This window comes from Mobula hypostoma, chromosome 1, assembly GCF_963921235.1.
Source record: "Mobula hypostoma chromosome 1, sMobHyp1.1, whole genome shotgun sequence".
Taxonomy (NCBI): domain Eukaryota; kingdom Metazoa; phylum Chordata; class Chondrichthyes; order Myliobatiformes; family Myliobatidae; genus Mobula; species Mobula hypostoma.
Genome location: NC_086097.1, coordinates 254908820 through 254933358, shown reverse-complemented (window position 1 = coordinate 254933358; position 24539 = coordinate 254908820). Strand labels below are relative to the sequence as shown.

Below are 24539 nucleotides of genomic sequence, written 5' to 3'. Positions count from 1 at the left end.
GCAATTTCCTTTCGACCACTTAACTGATTTCTGTCTGAATGGTCGCCTGCTGCTCATACATTACTGAAACACCAGCTGCCAGCTGGCTGTTCCTCATATCTGCTTTCAACGCAGCAGTTTTCCCCCTTTCCTTTGCTGAGACACGTTCCTGTCCCTCTCCGCCGTCCCTATATTTTGTGCGTTCCAAACTTCAGAGAAATTTAATGAGACGAGTGCCTCTGGATACAAAATGTCAATGGAGAATGCGAGCATCGATCTCGCCTCCTCTCGCATGCTAAGCGAGCGCTCTACCATTTGAGCTAATTCCCCAGCACATCCGATCCACCTCCTGTAATTTGCTCAGCGCCACAAGCACCATTGCATGCCTGTTACTGAATACCGTTTCTCAATCAGCAGCTCACACACAGACACACTCACTCAATCATCAACCAACCACTCAGACACACATACGGTCGCTCTCTGCCACTGTCACCTTTCATGTCCCCAAACGACAATTCATTCTCCTGCATGAAAAGAATTATATTTCTGTGTATTTTTACAACCGATTGCGACGGCAGTTGGAATTGGTGTTGTCATCCGGGCACGGGCTGGGAACGGACCCAAGTGCAAGACACGGACACTGAAGTACAAGGGACAGGACTAGGATACAGGGCGATGGCAAGGACATGGACAGGAAAACCAGGAACCTGGAACAGGACTAAACCAGGGAGCTGGGAGCCCGGGCTTGGACTCCGAGCCAGAGCCTGCACAAGGACCCAGTACCTGGGTCTTGCCTCTGGCTCCGCCGCAGAACCAGGCAAGGACGAGGCTTGGCAGGCAGGCGGGACGAGACTTGAGACTTGCGGCGAGGCGAGGCGAGGCTGGAGACTGGAGTCTTGAGGCAACGCGAAGCTGGAGCCTGGAGATTTGAGGCGAGGCTTGGGCAGGGCGCGGATCAACACCCAACAGAGGAAAGTGACAGGAAGGGACAGAACCAACCCCAGATACCGGCAAGACGGCCTGGCTTACCTGGGCGGAGGAAAGGGACAGGAGGGGAGCTAGGAACATGGTTGCTCCAGTACAAGACTGCAGGCATGATGAGCCGAGGGTTTCCAGCAAGACAAGGCAGGGCTTCAGGCGAGGAAACAGAAGGCAGAGGAACGGATACAAGGAGTAAGGACAAGAACAATCCAGCAACCGCGCCCTGGTCTCTGAAGGTATTTATGCAGCCAGCCCCAACGAGAATCAGCTGCCTCAGTTAGCTCAACAAGGACAGAAACAGGGTAGAAAGGAAAACCTGGAGCAAGGATCGAAGGACCGGACCGTGAACCGGAATATGGATTTCACGGACCGGACTATGACAGATATCTAGACTTCAAAGTAGCGACAAAAATTCGGCGTAGAATCACTTCCTCATGGAGACACCAAAACAAACCGTGCAATGCGTCGCTTCCGTGAACATGCAGATGCCCCTCAGCTGAAATCTGGCCCCTCAACACCCACATATCACCAACAGCACCACTGTTAGCAACCTTCCCGCATTCACCTTTCCTGTATAATTACGCCACGGAGGGAACTCATGTGTCAGAAGCAGGACTTCTTCATGAACCAAGGAGATGGCCGTTTCATCCATTTCTTCCGGATTGTAAAACTCCAACGACCACTCAACAGTCTGCTGGAAATCTACGCTGCTATCAAAGTGAACATTCTCGGATCTGCCGTTCCTGTCTATTTCATTGCCGCATTCTCCGACAATTTTGGAAAACTACAGCCAAATGTTAAATCTCCTGAAAATCTCAATGACTGAATTCCATCATCACTGGACGATTTGCCTCTCTCCTGGACGGTGATAGGAGGGACAAAACACTGCAGACATACGCACACTGCAAACCAGCTGTTCCAAGAGCTCGCTTGCGCAGGGCGCTCCAATCTCATGCTCCTGTACACTTAATGCACATCTGCCTCTTCTGTTTCACAACTCCCACTTCAAAGCTCTTGCAGAAATATGAAGATTTTTCTCCCGACTTGTGCCACCACACAGTTGAGCCAAATTCCACCTCAGCGGATATACGGAAACGCGATAAGGCCGATAACAATGTCGTCAGCTGCTTTCGCTTTCAACGGTGCACTCCAACCATTTGCCGAAATTCAGATTCTGGCATCCCTTGCTCGTGCAGTTTGGAATCGCTCAATCTAGACTGATTGCTAAATGTCTTCCAACGAAGAGGTCACCGATGTTCCATCTGGGCCTTTGTGTCCGTCTCTTCCTCTGTACACTTGCTACGCGCGGCCTCTCCGGTGATGAATATCTGTTACCTGTCAAGTAGGAGGCCGTGCACAATTCTGATTTGATGGCGGCAGACGTGAGAGCACGGAGGAACATCTGGTGAAACTTCTGAAATGCCTTCTTCGCTGCCGCTGCTACTGTGTGATGGGAAATCTCCGGAGGGGAATGCCCCGAATCCTCGGCTTTGCCTGTTGCTTGGCGGCCGGGGCCCGGATGGAATCGCTCGGCAGAGAGGTTGCTTGGTGCTCGGTGTCGGAGCGCTGGTCGGAGGCTCGAAGTTTTCGGACGGACTCAAAGTTTGGACTGTGGTCGGGTGCTTCCAGGACGCTGCAGCGGCAAGTTCGCGGCGCTGGAATCTCATGGCAGGGGGAGTTTCTTCCTTTTACCGTCTGCGTGAGATGACGAGGCCATCGGGTCTTTCAGATTTTTTTTCGGTGCCTATGGTCTGCTCTTATCAAATTGCGGTATTGCTTTGCACTGCTTAACTATATGGTAGAATTATGTGGTTTTTGTCACTTTTAGTCTTGGTCTGTTTTGTGTTTCTGTGATATCATACCGGAGAAACATGGTACCATTTTTAACGCATGCATTTTAAAATTACAGTAAACGAGGACTGATCATATCTACTCATATCTAATCTAATATTTCTATCTTTGTGTTACTTTAGAACGAGTGAGAGTTGTCGTACTGTCAGAGCAGCAAGCGTGAGGACATGGCGCTCTGAACTGTGACCCAGTGATCTGCTGCCTTGACTGTTATGTGATTAGAATCCTCTGTATTCTATCCCGTCACGAGTCGGAGCAATTCGGACTGCAGTCTTGTGCCACCGAGAAGCTCTGTAGTACGGAATTGATGATCCGCGTAGTAAAACAAGTCCCGATCCTTCGAGCCGGATTCGAAATAGCGACCGAAGGATGACTCCATTTCCTCTACAGTCCTCCGCTCTACCAACTGAGCTATCGAAGGAAAAGCGACACCAAGCTTCGCCACGTTGGCTCCTACCGACAATGATTATGCAGATTTTTGACCCACCGTCTGTCGACCGATGGCAACAGCCTGCCAATTGTAATATCTTGTCCTTCCAGCACTAGGGGCCACCGGCGACCGGATGATGCACATCACCGAGCTTATCACAATTCTAGGTGGGACTCCAACACAGCTCTTTGATCTTCTTTGCTTGTTAAAATCAAAGGCTACTCAGCTTTCTCATTTTGCCCAGTGTCGAGGGCAATTTCCTTTTAAACATTGAACTGATTTCTGTCTGAATGCTCGCCTGAAGCTCATGCATTACTGAAACATCAGCTGCCAGCTAGCTTTTCCTCATATCTGCTTTCAAGGCAGCAGATTTCCACCTTTCCTTTGACTGAGACACGTTCCTCTCCCTCTCCGCCACACCTATCTTTTCTGCATCCAAACTTCAGAGCAATTTGATGAGACGAGTGCCTCTGAAAACAAAATGTCAATGGAGAATGCGAGCATCGATCTCGCTGCCTCTCGCATGCTAAGCGAGCGCTCTACCATTTGAGCTAATTCCCCAGCACATCCGACCCACCTCCTGTAATTTGCTCAGCGCCACAAGCACCATTGCATGCCTGCCGCTGCTCACCGTTGCACAATCATCAGCTCACACACAGACACACTCACTCAATCATCAACCAACCACTCAGACACACATACGGTCGCTCTCTGCCACTGTCACCTTTCATGTCCCCAAACGACAATTCATTCTCCCGCATGAAAAGAATTATCCTTCTGTCTATTTTTACAGTCGATTGTTATTGCAGTTCGAATCAATATCTCCACTTAAATGTAGCGACAAACATTCAGCGTACAATCACTTCCTCACAGAGACACCGAAACCTACCGTGTAATGCGTCGCTTCCGTAAACATGCATATTCACCTCAGCTGAAATCTGGCCCGTCAACACACACATATCACCAACAACACCACTGTTAGCAACCGTCCCGTGTTGGAATTCATCATTGAGATGGAGAGTGACATAGTTAATGCAGAAACAAAGGTTCTGAACTTTAAGAAGGGTAACTTTGAAGGTATGAGACGTGAATTAGCTAAGATAGACTGGCAAATGTCTTTTAAAGGGTTGACCGCGGATATGCAATGGCAAGCATTTAAACATCGCATGGATGATCTACAACAATTGTTCATCCCAGTTTGGCAAAAGAATAAATCAGGGAAGGTAGTGCACCCGTGGCTGACAAGGGAAATTAGGGATAGTATCAATTCCAAAGAAGATACATACAAATTAGCCAGAAAAAGCGGCTCACCTGAGGACTGGGAGAAATTCAGAGTCCAGCAGAAGAGGACAAAGGGCTTAATTCGGAAAGGGAAAAAATATTATGAGAGACAGCTGGCAGGGAACGTAAAAACTGACTGTAAAAGCTTTTATAGCTATGTGAAAAGAAAAAGATTGGTGAAGACAAATGTAGGTCCCCTACAGACAGAAACAGGTGAATTGATTATGGGGAGCAAGGACATGGCAGACCAATTGAATAATTACTTTGCTTCTGTCTTCACTAAGGAGAACATAAATAATCTTCCGGAAATAGTAGGGGACAGAGGATCCAGTGAGATGGACTAACTGAGGGAAATACATGTTAGTAGGGAAGTGTTGTTAGGTAACTTGAAGGAATTAAAGGCAGATAAATCCCTACGGCCAGATAGTCTGAATCCCAGAGTGCTTAAGGAAGTAGCCCAAGAAATAGTGGATGCATTAGTGATAATTTTTCAAAGCTCTTTAGATTCTGGACTAGTTGCTGAGGATTGGAGGGTAGCTAATGTAACCCACTTTTTATAAAATGAGGGACAGAGAAACCGGGGAATTATAGACCGGTTAGCCTAACATCGGTGGTGGGGAAAATGCTACAGTCAGTTCTCAAAGATCTGATAACAGTACATTTGGAAAGGAACGAACTCATCGGACAAAGTCAGCATGGGGTTGTGAAAGGAAAATCATGTCTGACGAATCTCACAGAATTTTTTGATGATGTAATTAGTAGAGTGGATAGGGGAGAACCAGTGGATGTGGTATATTTGGATATTCAAAAGGCTTTTGACAAGGTCCCACACAGGAGATTAGTGTGCAAATTTAAAGCACACGGTATTGGGGTATGGTATTCATGTGGATAGAGAATTTGTTGGCAGGCAGGAAGCTAAGAGTGGGAATAAACGGGACCTTTTCAGAATGGCAGGCAGTGACTAGTGGGGTACCGAAAGGTTCAGTGCTGGGACCCCATTTGTTTACAATATATATTAATGACTTGGATGAGGGAATTAAATGCAGCATCTCCAAGTTTGCGGATGACACGAAGCTGGGCGGCAGTGTTAGCTGTGAGGAGGATGCTAAGAAGATGCAGGATGACATGGATAGGTTAGGTGAGTGGGCAAATTCATGGCAGATGCAATTTAATGTGGATAAATGTGAGGTTACCCACTTTGTTGGCAAAAACAGGAAAACAGATTATTATCTGAATGGTGGCCGATTAGGAAAAGGGGAGGTGTAAAGAGACCTGGGTGTCATTATACACCAGTCATTGAAAGTGGGCATGCAGGTACAGCAGGCAGTGAAAAAGGCAAATGGCATGTTGGCTTTCATAGCAAGAGTATTCGAGTTCAGGAGCAGGTGTGGTCTCACCAAGGCCTTGTACAACTGCAGTAGTACCTCCTGCAATAGTACGAGGCCTTGGTGAGACCACACCTGGAGTATTGTGCGCAGTTTTTTTTTCCTTTTTTTAAAATTTATTTTTATTGAAGGAATGACACAATACAGAATATATGATGGATTACATTTTCCTCCATTTTTCTTTAGTATCGTACCCCCAAAACAAACCACCCCCCCACCCGCCCTCCCCGAACATATCATGGCAGCTAATATATCTACAACACAACAATTCACAAATACAAGTACGGACATTTCACAACCGTACCCCCACACTACTTCAATACGACAGCTCATACACCTCTGCAACATGTCAGATGATCCAAAATACACTCATATTTACAATTCATCAACCAGCCTGTGAGGTAAATTATAAGTGTGTTAAATGGGAGGCAACTTCCTAAGTACAATCAAATGCCCTCAACTAGTAGGTAATTCCTTAAGACTCCCAAAATATGATAAGAAAGGTCCCCATTTCGAATAGAACTTTTTCACAGACCCCCTCAAAGTGAATTAAATCTTTTCTAATTTCAGAAAAAAACATTACATCTTCTAACCAAGCAGCAGCAGTTGGGGGAGTGGCAGATTTCCAAACCAGCAAAATTCTCCTACGGGCGAATAGCGATGTAAATGCAATGATATCCGACTGGCTTGCATTTAAACCCAAATCATCATTGCCACACCAAATACAGCTATAAGCGGGCAAGGTCTCAGTGTCACCCCCAAAACCTCACTGATAATTTTAAAAACCAGTGCCCAATAGTCATCAAGTCGAGGGCATGACCAAAATGCATGTATTAAACCAGCCGGAGGGAAGGAACACCTGTCACAGCCAGCGTCTGTCCCAGGGTATATGTCTGCCAGTCTGGCTTTACTTGAATGTACCCTGTGTAAAACTTTGAATTGTATGAGCCCCAGTCTAGCACATGATGATGAAAAATGAACCCTATTCAATACTTTTGCCCAATATTCTTCCGCAAGGTCTATACCGAGGTCATCCTCCCACCTACTCTTAGTTTTGTTTAGATCTTGAACTCCCAAAGACATCAGCTGAGAGTATAGTTCAGAAATCAGCCCCTTATTGTTAAAGCTAAGAGTGAATTTTTCCCATAACATAGCAGGTGGTAGAACAGGAAAAGAGGGAAATTTTTCCTTGACAAAGTGGCGAATCTGCAGGTATTTTAAAAAATGATTATGCGGAAGGCCATACTTACCGCGCAGGTTATCAAAACTATCAAATATGTTATCAGTATACAAATCCTTAATGCGCATAGGACCATTCAAACCCCATTGTCTAAAAGCTGAATCGAATGTGGAGGGAGGAAATAAATGGTTTTTATGAATGGGGCCCAAAACTGAAGCTGATATGAACTTATAGTGGCAGCGAAATTGATTAAAAATTTTGAGGGTGGAGAGCACGACCGGGTTAGATGTGAATTGAGAGAATTTCAATGGTAAGGAAGAATACACCAAAGCTGGGAGAGACGAGGAGTGGCAAGATCGTGACTCAAGCAGGCACCAGATTATATCTGGCCGGTGAAGCCAAATAATACTTTTTGAATGTTCGATGCCCAGTAATAATGAATAAAGCTAGGAAGACCCATTCCACCTATGTCACGACCTCTTTGAAGAATGTGCTTATTAACCCTTGGGACCTTATTTTCCCAAATAAAGGAGGTTATAGCTTGATCAACTGATTTAAAAAATAACTTAGATAAGAAAACTGGCAAACACTGAAACAAATAGAGAAATCTAGGAAGTATAGTCATTTTCACTGACTGAATTCTCCCAGCTATAGTAAGGGGTAAACTGCGCCATCTCTCGAAATCAGCCTTCATTTGGCTAACCTGAGGCCTGTAGTTAGCTTCAAACAGAGATGTAAAAGAGCGAGTAATATGTATTCCTAGGTATACAAAACCATCTTGAGATAATGGAAAGGGCAAGGATTCCTGTCGGATCTGTAGGGCCAAGTTATTAATGGGAAAGCATTTGCTTTTTTGAAAGTTCAGTTTATAGCCAGAGAAGGCTCCAAATTGACCTAATAATGACACAATAGCAGGACTACTACCTATAGGGTCGCTAACATAAAGTAAGAGGTCATCAGCATATAGGGAAACACGGTGTTCCATGTCCCCTCTTCTAACACCTTGAAATAATGTAGTTGACTTAATTGCAATAGAAAGAGGCTCAATTGCAATTGCAAAAAGAAGAGGGGACAGTGGACAGCCTTGGCGAGTGCCACGTGTTAATGGGAAATAGCCAGACCGAAAATAATTTGTCTGTATACACGCTGAAGGCGAGTGGTATAATAGCTTAACCCAAGCTATAAATATTCTGCCAAATTCAAATTTCTCCAAAACACTAAATAAGTATACCCATTCCACTCTATCAAATGCCTTCTCCGCGTCCAAGGCGATAACAACCTCTGGACTTGGAGAATCACTCAGTGAATAAACCACATCAGCCACTCGACGGATATTAAAAAAAGAATAGCGATTTTTAATAAAACCTGTTTGATCATCTGAAATTATCTTGGGAAGGGGATGTTCTAAACGACATGCAAGCACTTTAGCCAAAATTTTCACATCTACATTCAAAAGTGAAATGGGGCGATATGATCCACATTGAGTCGGGTCCTTGTCCTTTTTAAGAAGTAGTGAAATAGCTGCCTGTGAAAGAGAAGGGGGTAAGGAGCCATTCTCCAAAGATTCCTGAAACACTTCTGGAGGGACCGGTGTGAGCTTATCCTTAAATTTCCTATAAAATTCTATTGGATAACCATCAGGACCTGGGGACTTACCACACTGCATCGCCATAATGGCATTATTAATCTCTTCCTGCCCAAGAGCCCGATCTAGGTTCTCCACTTCCTCTGGTTCAAGAGTTGGTATTTCCAAATTATCTAAAAAACGTTCCATATTTGTTTTATCTGAGGAGAACTCTGAGGCATACAGAGAGGAATAAAAAGTGCAAAGATGTTATTAATCTCTTTTGGATTGCTTGTCAAGTTCTGGTGCATGTCTCTTACCTGAGGAATAAGTCGTGATGCAGCTTGACGCTTCAACTGATGAGCCATAAGCCGGCTCGCCTTGTCACCATATTCATAATAGAGGCCACGTGTCTTAAGAATTAATTGTTCTGATAGGTTTGTAGATAGAAGATTAAACTTCGCTTGCAAATCAACCCGGCTTTTATATAATTCCGCAGTGGGTGCCTCAGAGTATTTTCTATCCAGGTCCCAAATAGATTTCAATAACACTTGCATTTCCTTCCTATACTCTTTATTGGCATGTGAAGTATAAGATATTATTTGACCCCTCAAGTAAGCTTTTAAAGTTTCCCAAAGTAAAGAGTACGATACCGACTCAGTTTTGTTAGTCTCGAAGAATGTGTCAATGTTAGCCGATATATAACTACAAAATTTCTCATTAGAAAGCAAAAGGGGGTTAAGTCTCCACAGAGGCCGTTCTCTAACGTTTAAAGGAAAACATAGGTCCAGTTTCACGGGCGAGTGATCAGATATAACTATAGCAGTGTATTCAATTTGTCTAATCATAGGTATCAAGGAATTATCTATAAAGAAATAGTCTAGCCTGGAATAGGAGTGGTGAACATGAGAGAAGAAAGAGAATTGTCTAACTGATGGATTCAAAAATCTCCAAGGATCCATATAACCATTTTGTTGCATAAACATCGAGAAGGCCTTTGCCATACCAGAAAATGTTCCCCTAGGGCAAGACCTATCAAGCAGTGGGTCAATAGCACAGTTCAAATCTCCGGAATGTGTATTCAGGTTAGGTATTAATGACAAAACCCTATTTGCAAATTGGACATCGTCCCAATTAGGAGCATAAACATTTACCAAAATAACAGGTATCTGAAAGAGAGAGCCAGAGACTATAATAAAGCGACATTAGGGTCACTGATTACATCAGATGGTGTGAACTGCATTCTTTTGGTGATTAATATTGCCACCCCCTGGACCTACTATTAAATCTGGAATGAAAAACCTGACTAATCCATGCTTTACGAAGTCTATTATGGTCCTCCACTCTTAAATGTGTCTCTTGTAGAAATAGTATATCTGCTTTTAATTGTTTCAGATGAGAGAAAACTTTAGCTCTTTTAACCGGACCATTGAGCCCCTTTACATTCCAAGAAATAAACCTCACAGGGTGGCCTCCATCAGCTGCACTCATGTTAACTATATCAAAAGACACACAGGGCCTACAATCCAAAACAGTGCGAGGGTATAAGTTGCACACAATAACGCACAATAAAAAGAAAGTCTGATCAATCCGTAACACACAAAAGAATAAACTGCCATGGTAATCCCCCAAAACACTCCCCCCACCCCTTTACACAAACAAAAAAAACCCAATTAACCCCCGAAGCTTAGATCTACCTCCCCAATTGAGGATGATCGCAGGCAGTACCCAACAAAAAACTTCCAAGACGTTCCCCATACAACCCAACTTTCAATCTAATCTAGGGTGGCTCCCCTCCTTAAAATTTATCCTATAACTTATACTACCTTTAATATAACATATAAGCTAAAGATAACACAGGTCAAGCTAAGCATTAAAAACAAAAAAAAAACACACACTGGGCAACTTAAACACCCGAGATATAAATCCCAAATATTTACATTTTGCTGGTTGAAAGTTTTTGTTGATCAGTTTCGGCAGCATAGCAGTTCGACCCGATCGCGTTCCACAAATTAAACTGGAAAAAGTGAACAAAGAAGTGGATTGTGAAAATTAACAGTTTGCTTCGGCATGAGGCCCCTTCAATGCTGCACGAATAACCTAAAAAAAAGTCATTGCTCTTGTCGTTCTCCTTCTCCCCAGCGCGAATGGTAAAACTCTTTGGCCGCCTCTGGTGTATCGAAATAATGCTTTTTACCTTCATGCATGACCCGGAGCTGGGCGGGATACAAGAGGCCAAACCTGACCCCTTTCCCGTAAAGCAGGGATTTCACCTCCTTGAAAGCTGCTCGTTTTTTACCCAGCTCCGCACTAAAATCTTCATAAAAAAACACGCGGTGTCCGCGGAAATACAGCTCGTGCTTCCGTCTGTTGATGATGCGTTGCTTATCATGAAAGGAGTGAAAGCAAACCAGGAACGTTCTTGGTCTCGTTTGCTTGGCTCCAGAGACACCGGATGGTTTATGTCCGACTCGGTGAGCACGCGAAAGTACGAGAGGACTTGGGAAAAAATCTGCCCCCAGCACTTCGTCAAAAAACTCGGTCATAAATTTAATAGGGTCCGAACCTTCCAAATTTTCAGGAATGCCGACCACTCTCAAATTGGATCTCCGCGACCGAATGGCCCTTGTTGCTAAGGGAATCAGTGGGTATGGAGAGAAGGCAGGTAAAGGGTTCTGAGTTGGATGATCAGCCATGATCATACTGAATGGCGGAGCAGGCTCGAAGGGCCGAAAGGCCTACTCCTGGATCTGCTTTCTATGTTTCTATGTTTTATTCACCTTTCCTGTATTATTACGGCCCGGCGGGAACTCATGTGTCACAAGCAGATATTCTTCATGAACCAAGGAGATGGCCGCGTCATCCATTTCTTCCGGCAGATTGTAAAACTCCATCTACGACTAAACATTCCGCTGGAAATCTACACTGCTATCAAAGAGAGCATTCTCGGATTGCCATTCCTGTCTATTTCGTTGCCGCATTTTCCGACACTTTTGGAAAATTACAGCCAAATGACAAATCAGCTCAAAAGCTCAATCTCTGAATTTCATCATCACTCGGCGATTTGCCTCTCTCCTGGACGATGATAGGAGGGACAACACACTGCAGACATACGCACACTGCAAACCAGCTGTTCCAAGAGCTCGCTTCTGCAGGGCGCTCCAATTTCATGCTCCTGTACACTTAACGCAGATCTTCCTCTTCTGTTTCAAGGCTCCCACTTCAAAGCTCTTGCAGAAATATGAAGATTTTTCTTCCGACTTGTGCCACCACATTAGTTGAGCCAAATTACACCTCAGCGGATATATGGAAACGACATAAGGCCGGTAATAATGTCGTCAGCTGCCTTCGCTTTCAACGGTGCCCTCCAACGATGCCCCAAAATTCAGATTCTGACATCCCTTGGTCGTACAATTTTGAAGCACCCAACCTAGACTGATTGCTAAATGTCTTCCAACGAAGAGGTCACCGATGTTCCATCTGGGCCTTTATGTCGGTCTCTTCCTCGGTACACTTGCTACGCGCGGCCTCTCTGGTGATGAATATCTGTCACCTGTCAAGTAGGAGGCCGTGCACAATTCTGATTTGATGGCGGCAGACGTGAGAGCACGGAGGAACATCTGATGAACCTTCTGTAATGCCTGCCTCGCTGCCGCTGCTACTGTGTGTTCGGAAATCTCCGGAGGGAAATGCCCCGAATCCTCCGCTTTGCCTGTTGCTTGGCGGCCGGGGCCTGGGTCGATGCGCTCGGCAGAGATAGAAACATAGAAACATAGAAAATAGGTGCAGGAGTAGGTCATTCGGCCCTTCGAGCCTGCACCGCCATTTATTATGATCATGGCTGATCCTCCAACTCAGATCCCCGCCCCAGCCTTCCCTCCATACACCCTGACCCCCGTAGCCACAAGGGCCATATCTAACTCCCTCTTAAATATAGCCAATGAACTGGCCTCAACTGTTACCTGTGGCAGAGAATTCCACAGATTCACCACTCTCTGTGTGAAGAAGTTTTTCCTAATCTCGGTCCTAAAAGGCTTCCCCTCTATCCTCAAACTGTGGCCCCTCGTTCTGGACTTCCCCAACATCGGTAACAATCTTCCTGCATCTAGACTGTCCAATCCCTTTAGGATCTTATACGTTTCAATCAGATCCCCCCTCAATCTTCTAAATTCCAACGAGTACAAGCCCAGTTCATCCAGTCTTTCTTCATATGAAAGTCCTGCCATGCCAGGAATCAATCTGGTGAACCTTCTTTGTACTCCCTCTATGGCAAGGGTGTCTTTCCTCAGATTAGGGGACCAAAACTGCACACAATACTCCAGGTGTGGTCTCACCAAGGCCTTGTACAAATGCAGTAGTACCTCCCTGCTCCTGTACTCGAATCCTCTCGCTATAAATGCCAGCATACCATTCGCCTTTTTCACCGCCTGCTGTACCTGCATGCCCACTTTCAATGACTGGTGTATAATGACACCCAGGTCTCGTTGCACCTCCCATTTTCCTAATCGGCCACCATTCAGATAATAATCTGTTTTCCTATTTTTGTCACCAAAGTGGATAACTTCACATTTATCCACATTAAATTGCATCTGCCATGAATTTGCCCACTCACCCAACCTATCCAAGTCACCCTGCATCCTCTTAGCATCCTCCTCACAGCTAACACTGCCACCCAGCTTCGTGTCATCCGCAAACTTGGAGATGCTGCATTTAATTCCCTCATCCAAGTCATTAATATATATTGTAAACAACTGGGGTCCCAGCACTGAGCCTTGCGGTACCCCACTAGTCACCGCCTGCCATTCTGAAAAGGTCCCGTTTATTCCCACTCTTTGCTTCCTGTCTGCTAACCAATTCTCCACCCACACCAATACCTTACCCCCAATACCGTGTGCTTTAAGTTTGCACACTAATCTCCTGTGTGGGACCTTGTCAAAAGCCTTTTGAAAATCCAAATATACCACATCCACTGGTTCTCCCCTATCCACCCTACTAGTTACATCCTCAAAAAATTCTATGAGATTCGTCAGACATGATTTTCCTTTCACAAATCCATGCTGACTTTGTCCGATCATTTCACCGCTTTCCAAATGTGCTGTTATCACATCCTTGATAACTGACTCCAGCAGCTTCCCCACCACCGACGTTAGGCTAACCGGTCTATAATTCCCCGGTTTCTCTCTCCCTCCTTTTTTAAAAAGTGGAGTTACATTAGCCACCCTCCAATCCTCAGGAACTAGTCCAGAATCTAACGAGTTTTGAAAAATTTTCACTAATGCATCCACTATTTCTTGGGCTACTTCCTTAAGCACTCTAGGATGCAGACCATCTGGCCCTGGGGATTTATCTGCCTTTAATCCCTTCAATTTACCTAACACCACTTCCCTACTAACATGTATTTCGCTCAGTTCCTCCATCTCACTGGACCCTCTGTCCCCTACTATTTCTGGAAGATTATTTACGTCCTCCTTAGTGAAGACAGAACCAAAGTAATTATTCAATTGGTCTGCCATGTCCTTGCTCCCCATAATCAATTCACCTGTTTCTGTCTGCAGGGGACCTACATTTGTCTTTACCAGTCTTTTCCTTTTTACATATCTATAAAAGCCTTTACAGTCCGTTTTTATGTTCCCTGCCAGTTTTCTCTCATAATCTTTTTTCCCCTTCCTAATTAAGCCCTTTGTTCTCCTCTGCTGAACTCTGAATTTCTCCCAGTCCTCAGGTGAGCCACTTTCTCTGGCTAATTTGTATGCTTCTTCTTTGGAATTGATACTATCCCTAATTTCTCTTATCAGCCACGGGTGCACTACCTTCCTTGATTTATTCTTTTGCCAAACTGGGATGAACAATTGTTGTAGTTCATCCATGCAACCTTTAAATGCTTGCCATTGCATATCCACCGTCAATCCTTTAAGTGTCATTTGCCAGTGTATCTTAGCTAATTCACTTCTCATACCTTCAAAGTTACCCCTCTTTAAGTTCAGAACCTTTGTTTCTGAATTAACTATGTCACTCTTCATCTTAATGAAGAATTCCACCATATTATGGTCACTCTTGCGCAAGGGGCCTCTCACGACAAGATCGCTAATTAACCCTTCCTCATTGCTCAAAACCCAGTCTAGAATAGCCTGCTCTCTAGTTGGTTCCTCGACATGTTGGTTCAAAAAACCATCCTGCATACATTCCAAGAAATCCTCTTCCTCAGCAACTTTACCAATTTGGTTCACCCAATCTACATGTAGATTGAAGTCACCCATTATAACTGCTGTTCCTTTATTGCACACATTTCTAATTTCCTGTTTAATACCATCTCCGACCTCACTACTACTGTTGTACACAACTCCCACCAGCGTCTTCTGCCCCTTAGTGTTACGCAGCTCTACCCATATCGATTCCACATCTTCTCATCTTATGCCCTTCCTTTCTATTGCGTTAATCTCTTCTTTAACCAGCAACGCCACCCCACCTCCCCTTCCTTCATGTCTATCCCTCCTGAATATTGAATATCCCTGAACGTTGAGCTCCCATCCCTGGTCACCCTGGAGCCATGTCTCTGTGATCCCAACTATATCATAATCATTAATAACAATCTGCACTTTCAATTCATCCACCTTATTACAAATACTCCTTGCATTGACACATAAAGCCTTCAGGTGCTCTCATGATGCTCGGTGCTTGGTGTCGGAGGGCTGGTCGGAGGCTCGGAGTTTTCGGACGGACTCAGAGTCAGACTGTGGTCGGGTGCTTCGGGGGCGCTGCATCAGCAAGTTCGCGGCGCTGCTAGCTCATGGCAGGGGGAGTTTCTTCCTTCTACCGGCTGCGTGAGAATGTGAGGCCATTGGGACTTTGAGACTTTTTTTTTACCTTGCCCATGGTCTGCTCTTATCAAATTACGGTATTGATTACATCTGCAGACCCCAGAGCCTGCTGGCCCTGATGTTAGCAGGCATGAACTTCCGATTACGGCCGCTGCCATTGATCTCGCCGGCTCCAGCACCTCAGGGCATATTCAAAACCCGGACTCCAGCAACGACCATGGGCACCTTCAAAGTTATTGCGCTACCATCAACTGCGACTGCAGCCTTGAACTCCAGGCCGGGTCTTTATGTGCTGCTATTGTGACTCCCGTCTCCCCTTCCCCCACCATCACTCTGCAACCCCGTGTCCCTCAGATCCCACCGTCAGCTTCTGGGCCCTCAGAGGCTCCATCTTCCTCTCACCCCAACCCTCCCCTCTCCACTGACACCCCCAGCATCCCCCCTCCGCCCTCTGATCCCAGCTCTCATCCATGCCGGGTCTTTACCATCCCCTCCGACCTTTAACTGCCTGAGACAGAACAATCTGTCCTGAGTAAGGGCCTCACCTTTGTACCCCTTCGCCCACACCTCAGCGAGTTCCGCGTTCGCCATGATGTGGAACTCTTCTTCCGCCGTCTCCGTCTCCGAGCCTACTTCTTCGGCAAGGACTCTTCCACCCCCACCGATGACCCCTTCTCCCGTCTTCAACTCTCCTCCTCTTCATGGACACCCCGCTCTAGTCTTCTGCCTGCTCTGGATCTCTTTATTGCCAAATGCCGACGGGACATCAACGGTCTCGACTTCACCGCACCTTGTTCCCATTCCAGCCTTGCTCTGCTCTCCACTCCTTCCGCACTAATCCTAACCTTACTATTAAACCCGCCGATAAGGGGGTTGCTGTTGTAGTCTGGCGTACTGACCTCTACCTTACCGAGGCACAGCGACAACTCGCGGATACCTCCTCCTATTTTCCTCGATCGTGACTCCACTAAGGAGCACGAGGCCATTGTCTCCCACACTATCACCGACTTTATCCGCTCAGGGGATCTCCCATCAACTGCTACCACCCTTATAGTTCCCACACCTCGCACTTCCTATTTCTACCTCCTACCCAAGATCTACAAACCTGTCTGTCCTGGCAGACCTATTGTGTCAGATTGCTCCTGCCCGACCGAACTCGGTTCTGCATACCTCGACACGGTTTTATCCCCCCCTTGTTCAATCCCTTCCTACGTATGTTCGTGACACTTCTCACGTTCTTAAATTGTTCGATGATTGTTAGTTCCCTGGCCCCCACCGCTTTATTTTCACCATGGATGTCCAGTCCCTATATACTTCCATACACCATCAGGAAGGTCTCAAAGTTCTCCGCTACTTTTTGGATTCCAGACCTAATCAGTTCCCCTCTACCACCAGTCTGCTCCGTCTAACGGAATTAGTCCTCCGGTCCTCACCTACCACCCCACCAGCCTCCAGGTCCAACATATTATTCACCGTAACTTCCGCCACCTCTAACGGGATCCCACCACTAAGCACATCTTTCCCTCCCCCACTCTCTCTCTGCGTTCGGCAGGGATCGCTCCCTACGCGACTCCCTTGTCCATTCGTCGTTCCGCCCCCCGCCCCCATCCCTCCCCACTGATCTCCTTCCTGGCACTTATCCTTGTAAGCGGAACAAGTGCTACACATACCCTTACACTTCCTCCCTTGCCACCATACAGGGCCTCAGACAGTCCTTCCAGGTGAGGGGACACTTCACATGTGAGTCGGCTGGGGTGATATACTGCGTCCGGTGCTCCCGTTGTGGCCTTCTATATATCGGCGAGACCCGACGCAGACTGGGAGATCGTTTTTCTGAACACCAACGCTCCGTCCACCAGAGAAAGCAGGATCTCCCAGTGCCCACACATTTTAATTCCACATCCTATTCCCATTCTAATATGTCTATCCACGGCCTCCTCTACTGTAAAGATGAAGCCACACTCAGGTTGGAGGAACAACATCTTATATTCCGTCTGGGTAGCCTCCAACCGGATGGCATGAACATTGACTTCTCTAACTTCCGCTAATTCCCCACCTCCCCCTCGTACCCCATCCGTTATTTATTTTTATACACACATTCTTTCTCTCGCTCTCCTTTTTCTCGTTCTGTCTCTCTGACTATACCCCTTGCCCATCCTCTCGGTTCCCCGCTACCCCCCACACGCGTTTTCCTTCTCCCTGGGCCTCCTGTCCCATGATCCTTTCATATCCCTTTGGCCAATCAACTGTCCAGCTCTTGGCTCCATCCCTCCGACTCCTGTCTTCTCCTATCATTTTGAATCTCCCACTACCCCTCCCACTTTCAAATCTCTTCCTCACTCTTCCTTCAGTTAGTCCTGACGAAGGCTCTTGGCCTGAAACGTTGACTGCACCTCTTCCTAGAGATGCTGCCTGGCCTGCTGCGTTCACCAGGAACTTTTATGTATGTTGGTAGAATTATGTGGTTTTTGTCAGTTTTAGTCTTGGTCTGTCTTGTGTTTCTGTGATATCATACCGGAGGAACATGGTATCATTTTTTAACGCATGCATTTTAAAATTACAGTAAACGAGGACTGAGTGCCCTCATCATCTAATCATATCTAATCTAATAATTCTATCTTTGTGTTACTTTAGGACGAGTGAGAGTTGTCGTACTGTCAGAGCAGCAAGCGTGAGGACATAGCGCTCTGAAATGTGACCCAGTGATCTGCTGGCCTTGTCTGTTATTTGATTAGATCCCCTGTATTCTATCCCGTCACGAGTCGGAGCAATTCGGAGTGCAGTCTTGTGCCACCGAGTGGCTCTGTAGTACGGAATTGATGATCTGCGTAGGAAAAGAAGTCCCGATCCTTCGAGCCGGATTCGAACCAGCGACCTAAGGATGACTCCATTTCCTCTACAGTCCTCCGCTCTACCAACTGAGCTATCGAAGGAAAAGTGACACCAAGCTTCACCACGTTGGCTCCTACCGAAAATGATTATGCAGATTTTCATCCTAGTGTCTGTCGAACGATGGCAACAGCCTGCCAATTGTAATGTCCAGTCCTTCCAGCACTAGGGGCCATGGGCGACCGGATGACGCACATCACCGAGCTTATCACAATTCTAGGTGCGATTCCAACACAACTCTTTGATCTATTTTGCTTTTCAAAATCAAAGGCTGCTCAGCTTTCTCATTTCGCCCAGTGTCCAGGGCAATTTTCTTTTGACCACTTAACTCACTTCTGTCTGAAAGGTCACCTGCAGCTCATGCATTTCTAAAGCACCAGCTGCCAGATGGCTCTTACTCGTATCTGCCTTCAGTGCAGCAGGTTTCCCCCTTTTCTTTGACTGAGACACGTTCCTCTCCCTCTCCGCCACCCCTAGCTTTTTTGCATCCCAAACCTCAGAGCAATTTGATGAGACCAGTGCCTGTGAATACAAAATGTCAATGGAGAATGCGAGCATCGATCTCGCTACCTCTCGCATGCTAAGCGAGCGCTCTACCATTTGAGCTAATTCCCCAGCACATCCGGTTCACCTCCTGTAATTTGCTCAGCGCTACAAGCACCATTGCATGCCTGTCACTGCTCACCGTTGCACAATCATCAGCTCACAGACAGACACACTCACTCAATCATCAACCAACCACTCAGACACACATACGGTCGCTCTCTGCCACTGTCACCTTTCATGTCCCCAAACGACAATTCATTCTCGCGCATGAAAAGAATTATCCTTCTGTCTATTTTTACAACCGATTGTTATTGCATTTGGAATCAATATCTCCACTTCAATGTAGCGACAAACATTCAGCGTACAATCACTTCCTCACAGAGACACCAAAACATATCGTGTAATGCGCCGCTTCCGTGAACATCCGTATTCACCTCAACTGAAATCTCGCCCCTCAACACCCAGATATTTAATGTATTTACTGCGTCTGTATTTACTAAGGAAACTGGCATGAAGTCAATGGAATTAAGTGAATCAAGTAGTGAGATCATGGAAACTGTACAGATTGAAAAGGAGGAGGTGCTTGCTGTCTTGAGGAAAATTAAAGTGGATAAATCCCCGGGACATGACAGGGTGTTCCCTCGGACCTTGAAGGAGACTAGTATTGAAATTGCGGGGGCCCTGGCAGAAATATTTAAAATGTCGCTGTCTACGGGTGAGGTGCCGGAGGATTGGAGAGTGGCTCATGTTGTTCCGTTGTTTAAAAAAGAATCGAAAGTAATCCGGGAAATTATAGGCCGGTAAATTTAACGCCGGTAGTAGGTAAGTTATTGGAGGGAGTACTAAGAGACAGAATCTACAAGCATTTAGATAGACAGGAACTTATTAGGGAGAGTCAACATGGCTTTGTGCATGGTTGGTCATGTATGACCAATCTATCGGAGTTTTTCGAGGAGGTTAGCAGGAAAGTGGATGAAGGGAAGGCAGTAATATTGTCTACATGGACTTCAGTAAGGCCTTTGACAAGGTCCCGCATGGGAGGTTAGTTAGGAAAATTCAGTCGCTAGGTAGACATGGAGAGGTGGTAAATTGGATTAGACATTGGCTCAATGGAAGAAGCCAAAGAGTGGGAGGAGTAGAGAATTGCTTCTCCAAGTGGAGGCCTGTGACTAGTGGTGTGCCACAGGGATCAGTGCTGGGTCCATTGTTATTTGTCATCTATATCAATGATCTGGATGATAATGTGGTAAATTGGATCAGCAAGTTTGCTGATGATACAAAGATTGGAGGTGTAGAAGACAGTGAGGAAGGTTTTCAGAGCCTGCAGAGGGACTTGGACCAGCTGGAAAAATGGGCTGAAAAATGACAGATGGAGTTTAATACAGACAAGCGTGAGGTATTGCACGTTGGAAGGACAAACCAAGGTAGAACATACAGGGTTAATGGTAAGGCACAGAGGAGTGCAGTAGAACAGAGGGATCTGGGAATACAGATACAAAATTCCCTAAAAGTGTTGTCACAGGTAGATAGAGTCGTAAAGAGAGCTGTTGGTACATTGGCCTTTATTAATCAAAGTACTCAGTATAAGACCTGGAATGTTATGATGAGGTTGTATAAGGCATTGGTGAGGCCGAATGTGGAGTATTGTGTTCAGTTTTGGTCACCAAATTACAGGAAGGATATAAATAAGGTTGAAAGAGTGCAGAGAAGGTTTACAAGGATGTTGCCGGGACTTGAGAAACTCAGTTACAGAGAAAGGTTGAATAGGTTAGGACTTTATTCCCTGGAGTGTAGAAGAATGAGGGGAGATTTGATAGATGTATATAAAATTATGATGGGTATAGATACAGTGAAAGCAAGCAGGCTTTTTCCACTGAGGCAAGGGGAGAAAAAAAACCAGAGGACATGGGTTAAGGGTGAGGGGGGGGGGAGTTTAAAGGGAACATTGGGGGAGGGCTTCTTCACACAGAGAGTGGTGGGAGTATGGAATGAGCTGGCAGATGAGGTGGTAAATGCGGGTTATTTTTTAACATTTAAGAATAAATTGGAGAGATACATGGATCGGAGGTGTATGGAGGGATATGGTCCGTGTGCAGGTCAGTGGGACTAGGCAGAAAATGGTTCGGCACAGCCAAGAAGGGCCAAAAGGCCTGTTTCTGTGCTGTAGTTTCTATGGTTCTATATCACCAACAACACCACAGTTAGCATCCTTTCCGCATTCTCTTTTCCTGTATTATTACGCCCCGGCGAGTACTCATGTGTCAGAAGCAGAACTTCTTCGTGAACCAAGGAGATGGCCGCGTCTTCCATTTCTTCTGGCAGATTGTAAAACTCCATCTACGACTCAACATTCTGCTGGAAATCTACACTGCTATCAAAGTGAGCAATCTCGGATCTGCCATTGCTGTCTGTTTCGTTGCCGCATTCTCCGACAGTTTTGGAAAAGTACAGCCAAATGACAAATCAGCTGAAAAGCTCAATGACTGAATTCAATCAACAATGGACGAATTGCCTCTCTCCTGGACGATGATAGGAGGGACAAAACACTGCAGACATACGCACACTGCAAACCTGCTGTTCCAAGAGCTCGCTTGTGCAGGGCGCTCCAATTTCATGACCTTGTACATTTAATGCACATCTGCCTCTTCTGTTTCACAACTCCCACTTCAAAGCTCTTGCTGAAATATGAAGATTTTTCTCCCGACTTGTGCCACCACACAGATGAGCTGAATTGCACATCAGCGGATATATGGAAACGACACAAGGCCGGTAACAATGTCGTCAGCTGCCTTCGTTTTCAACGGTGCCCTCCAACGATGCGCCGAAATTCAGATTCTGGCATCCCTTGCTCGTGCAGTTTGGAATCGCTCAACCTAGACTGATTGCTAAATGTCTTCCAACGAAGAGGTCACCGATGTTCCATCTGGGCCTTTGTGTCGGTCTCTTCCTCTGTACACTTGCTACGCCCGGCCTCTCCGGTGATGTGTATCTGTTATCTGTCAAGTAGGAGGTCGTGCACAATTCTGATTTGATGAAGGCAGACGTGAGAGCACGGAGGAACATCTGGTGAAATTTCTGAAATGCCTTCTTCGCTGCCGCTGCTACTGTGTGATCGGAAATCTCCGGAGGGGAATGCCCCGAATCCTCCGCTTTCCCTGTTGCTTGGCGGCCGGGGCCCGGGTCGATGCGCTCCGCAGAGATTGTGCTCGGTGCTCGGAATCGGAGGGCTGGTCGGAGGCTGGAAGTTTTCGGAAGGACACACATCCGGACCGTGGTCGGGTGCTTCCAGGACGCTGCATCGGCAAATTCGCGGCGCTGGAAGCTCATGGTAGGGGGAGTTTCTTCCTTCTACCGTCTGCGTGAGATGATGAGGCCATCGGAGCTTTGAGATTTTTTTTCAGTGCCCATGGTCTGCTCCTATCAAATTACGCTTTTGCTTTCAACTGTTGTAACTATACGGTAGAATTATGTGGTTTCTGTCAGATTTACTCTTGGACTGTCTTGTGTTTCTGTGATATCATACCGGACGAACATTGTATCATTTTTTAAAGCATGCATTTTAAAAATTACAATAAACGAGGATTGAGTGTCCTCATAATCTGATCTAATCTAATCTAATATTTCTGTCTTTCTGTTACTTTAGGACGAGTGAGAGTTGTCATACTGTCAGAGCAGCAAGCGTGAGGACATAGCGCTCTGAAATGTGACCCAGTGATCTGCTGGCCTTGCCTGTTATTTGATTAGATGCCTCTGTATTCTATATCGTCACGAGTCAGAGCAATTCGGACTGCAGTCTTGTGCCACCGAGAAGCTCTGTAATACGGAATTGATGTGTCATGCTCCGGATCGGGGTCCCTTTAAATTTAGCTTGTTTCTGTTACGATCCGGACCGTTGATTCCCTGTTTTCCCGTATCCCTCGACTTTTGTGATTAAAGGCAATTAACACTCCGCTGAACCGGTAGTTTACAGGCTCCGGCTTTCAGCCGTTCGGTTGCGGAGCGTCTGCAAAGTCACGGCGTGCCAATGTCATCTGGCCGGAGCAAGCCTTGTCTCCGCCCGAAGCGAGTGCCGGTAATTCGCCTTTCCTCACCGGAACAATCCTGTCCAGTTACCTCGCCGAAGCGAGCCTCCAAAGTTTCCTCATCAAGGTGGGTCCGTCAGTTAACCCGCCGGAGAGAATCAAGAGCCGCTGTGAACTGTTCCCGGGCCGAGTCGACAGCTCGGCACTACCCGGAGGTCCCAAGCACCACGTCCTGGCTCCAGCGGTATCCAAGTACCAGGTCCACGTCCTGGCTCCGGCGGTATCCAAGTACCACGTCCACGTCCTGGCTCCGGCCGCATCCAAGTAACACGTCCAAGTCCTGCCCCAGGCGGTGTTCAAGTACCACGTTCAAGTCCTGGCGCAGGCAGTGTTCAATTACCACGTCCAAGTCCTGGCTCTGGCGGCATTCAAGTACCATGTCAAGTCCTGGTCCTGGCGGCTTTCCAGTTCCGAGTCTAGTCCTGGCCCTGGCGGTCTGTGATTCCTGTCCTACCCGCTTATCTGAATCCCTTCTCTGCCACTCTCGCGTCTAGCCCTCGTCTGCAGCCACCGTCTGCACTTCGGTCTAGTTCCATCACCGGAGCTAGATAGGCACTGTCTGGTGTCCATTCGTGTTGTTCTTGTCTTGGCTTGACCTCGCCTCCGTGGGGTAACTCAGGCCGTCTGCCGTAGCCCGGCGGGGAATCGTGTCTTGTCTTGTCTTGTGCTCGCCTCCGTGGGATAAGTCAGGCGTCTTGCCGTTGCCCCGCGGGGGATCATGTCTTGTTATGTCTTGTCCTCGCCTCCGTGGGGTAAGTCAGGCCGTCTTGCCGTTGCCCCGCGGAGGGTCATGAGTCCAGGCCCTATGTCCTATACCCAAGGAGGGGTCCCGGCTCTCTGTTCTGTGTGTGAGTCCTGGCCGTATGTCCTGTACCCAAGGAGGGGTCCCGACTCTCTGTTCTTTGTATGTGTCCATGGTTCCAGGTACCTGCTCTCCCGAGACCGAGGCTCTGTGTTTTCATGTTCCGACTCTCCCTAGCCCATGTCATGTCCATGCCTGGTTCTGGGGTCCGCGCCCGTGGCAAGACCCAGGTACTGGGTCCTTGCCCAGTCTCGGGCTCGGAGTCCATAACCGAGCCTCTTCATATCTCCTCCAGTTCTGGGAGCCGATTCCGAGTCCTAGCCCAGACCATTGGTCCCAGCCTAGTCGTAGTCCCGAGTCCTAATCCAGTTCGCTACTCCTGCTCCTGCCTTGCTCTCCTGGTATCGAACAATAAACTAAATCTAAGTAGCCTCACAAGATGTGTCTTGCATTTAGGTCCACCCTTGCTCCCTTGCCCACGCCATTGTGACATGATGCGTAGTAAAAGAAGTCCCGATCCTTCGAGCCGGATTCGAACCAGCGACCTAAGGATGACTCCACTTCCTCTACAGTCCTCCGCTCTACCAACTGAGCTATCGAAGGAAAAGCGACACCAAGCTTCGCCACGTTGGCTCCAACCGACAACGATTATACAGATTTTCATCCTAGTGTCTGTCGACCCACAGCAACAGCCTGCCAAATGCAATATCTAGTCCTTCCAGCACTACGGGCCACAGGCGACCGGATGACG

At 46.8% G+C, this 24539-nt stretch overlaps 5 non-coding genes across 5 annotated transcripts; all 5 read right to left on the bottom strand.

Moving 5' to 3' along the window:
• Positions 1-236: 236 nt before the first annotated feature.
• trnaa-agc (transfer RNA alanine (anticodon AGC)) lies at positions 237-309 on the bottom strand. The gene has a single exon. It is a non-coding gene; the product is annotated as a tRNA-Ala (tRNA).
• Positions 310-3729: 3420 nt separating this feature from the next.
• trnaa-agc (transfer RNA alanine (anticodon AGC)) lies at positions 3730-3802 on the bottom strand. Its single transcript has one exon. It is a non-coding gene; the product is annotated as a tRNA-Ala (tRNA).
• A 14514-nt stretch (positions 3803-18316) lies between these two features.
• On the bottom strand, positions 18317-18402 carry trnay-gua (transfer RNA tyrosine (anticodon GUA)). The gene is given in 2 exon segments: positions 18317-18352; positions 18366-18402. It is a non-coding gene; the product is annotated as a tRNA-Tyr (tRNA).
• Positions 18403-18900: 498 nt separating this feature from the next.
• On the bottom strand, positions 18901-18973 carry trnaa-agc (transfer RNA alanine (anticodon AGC)). Its single transcript has one exon. It is a non-coding gene; the product is annotated as a tRNA-Ala (tRNA).
• A 5332-nt stretch (positions 18974-24305) lies between these two features.
• On the bottom strand, positions 24306-24391 carry trnay-gua (transfer RNA tyrosine (anticodon GUA)). Its single transcript is given in 2 exon segments — positions 24306-24341; positions 24355-24391. It is a non-coding gene; the product is annotated as a tRNA-Tyr (tRNA).
• Between the last annotated feature and the right edge of the window lie 148 nt (positions 24392-24539).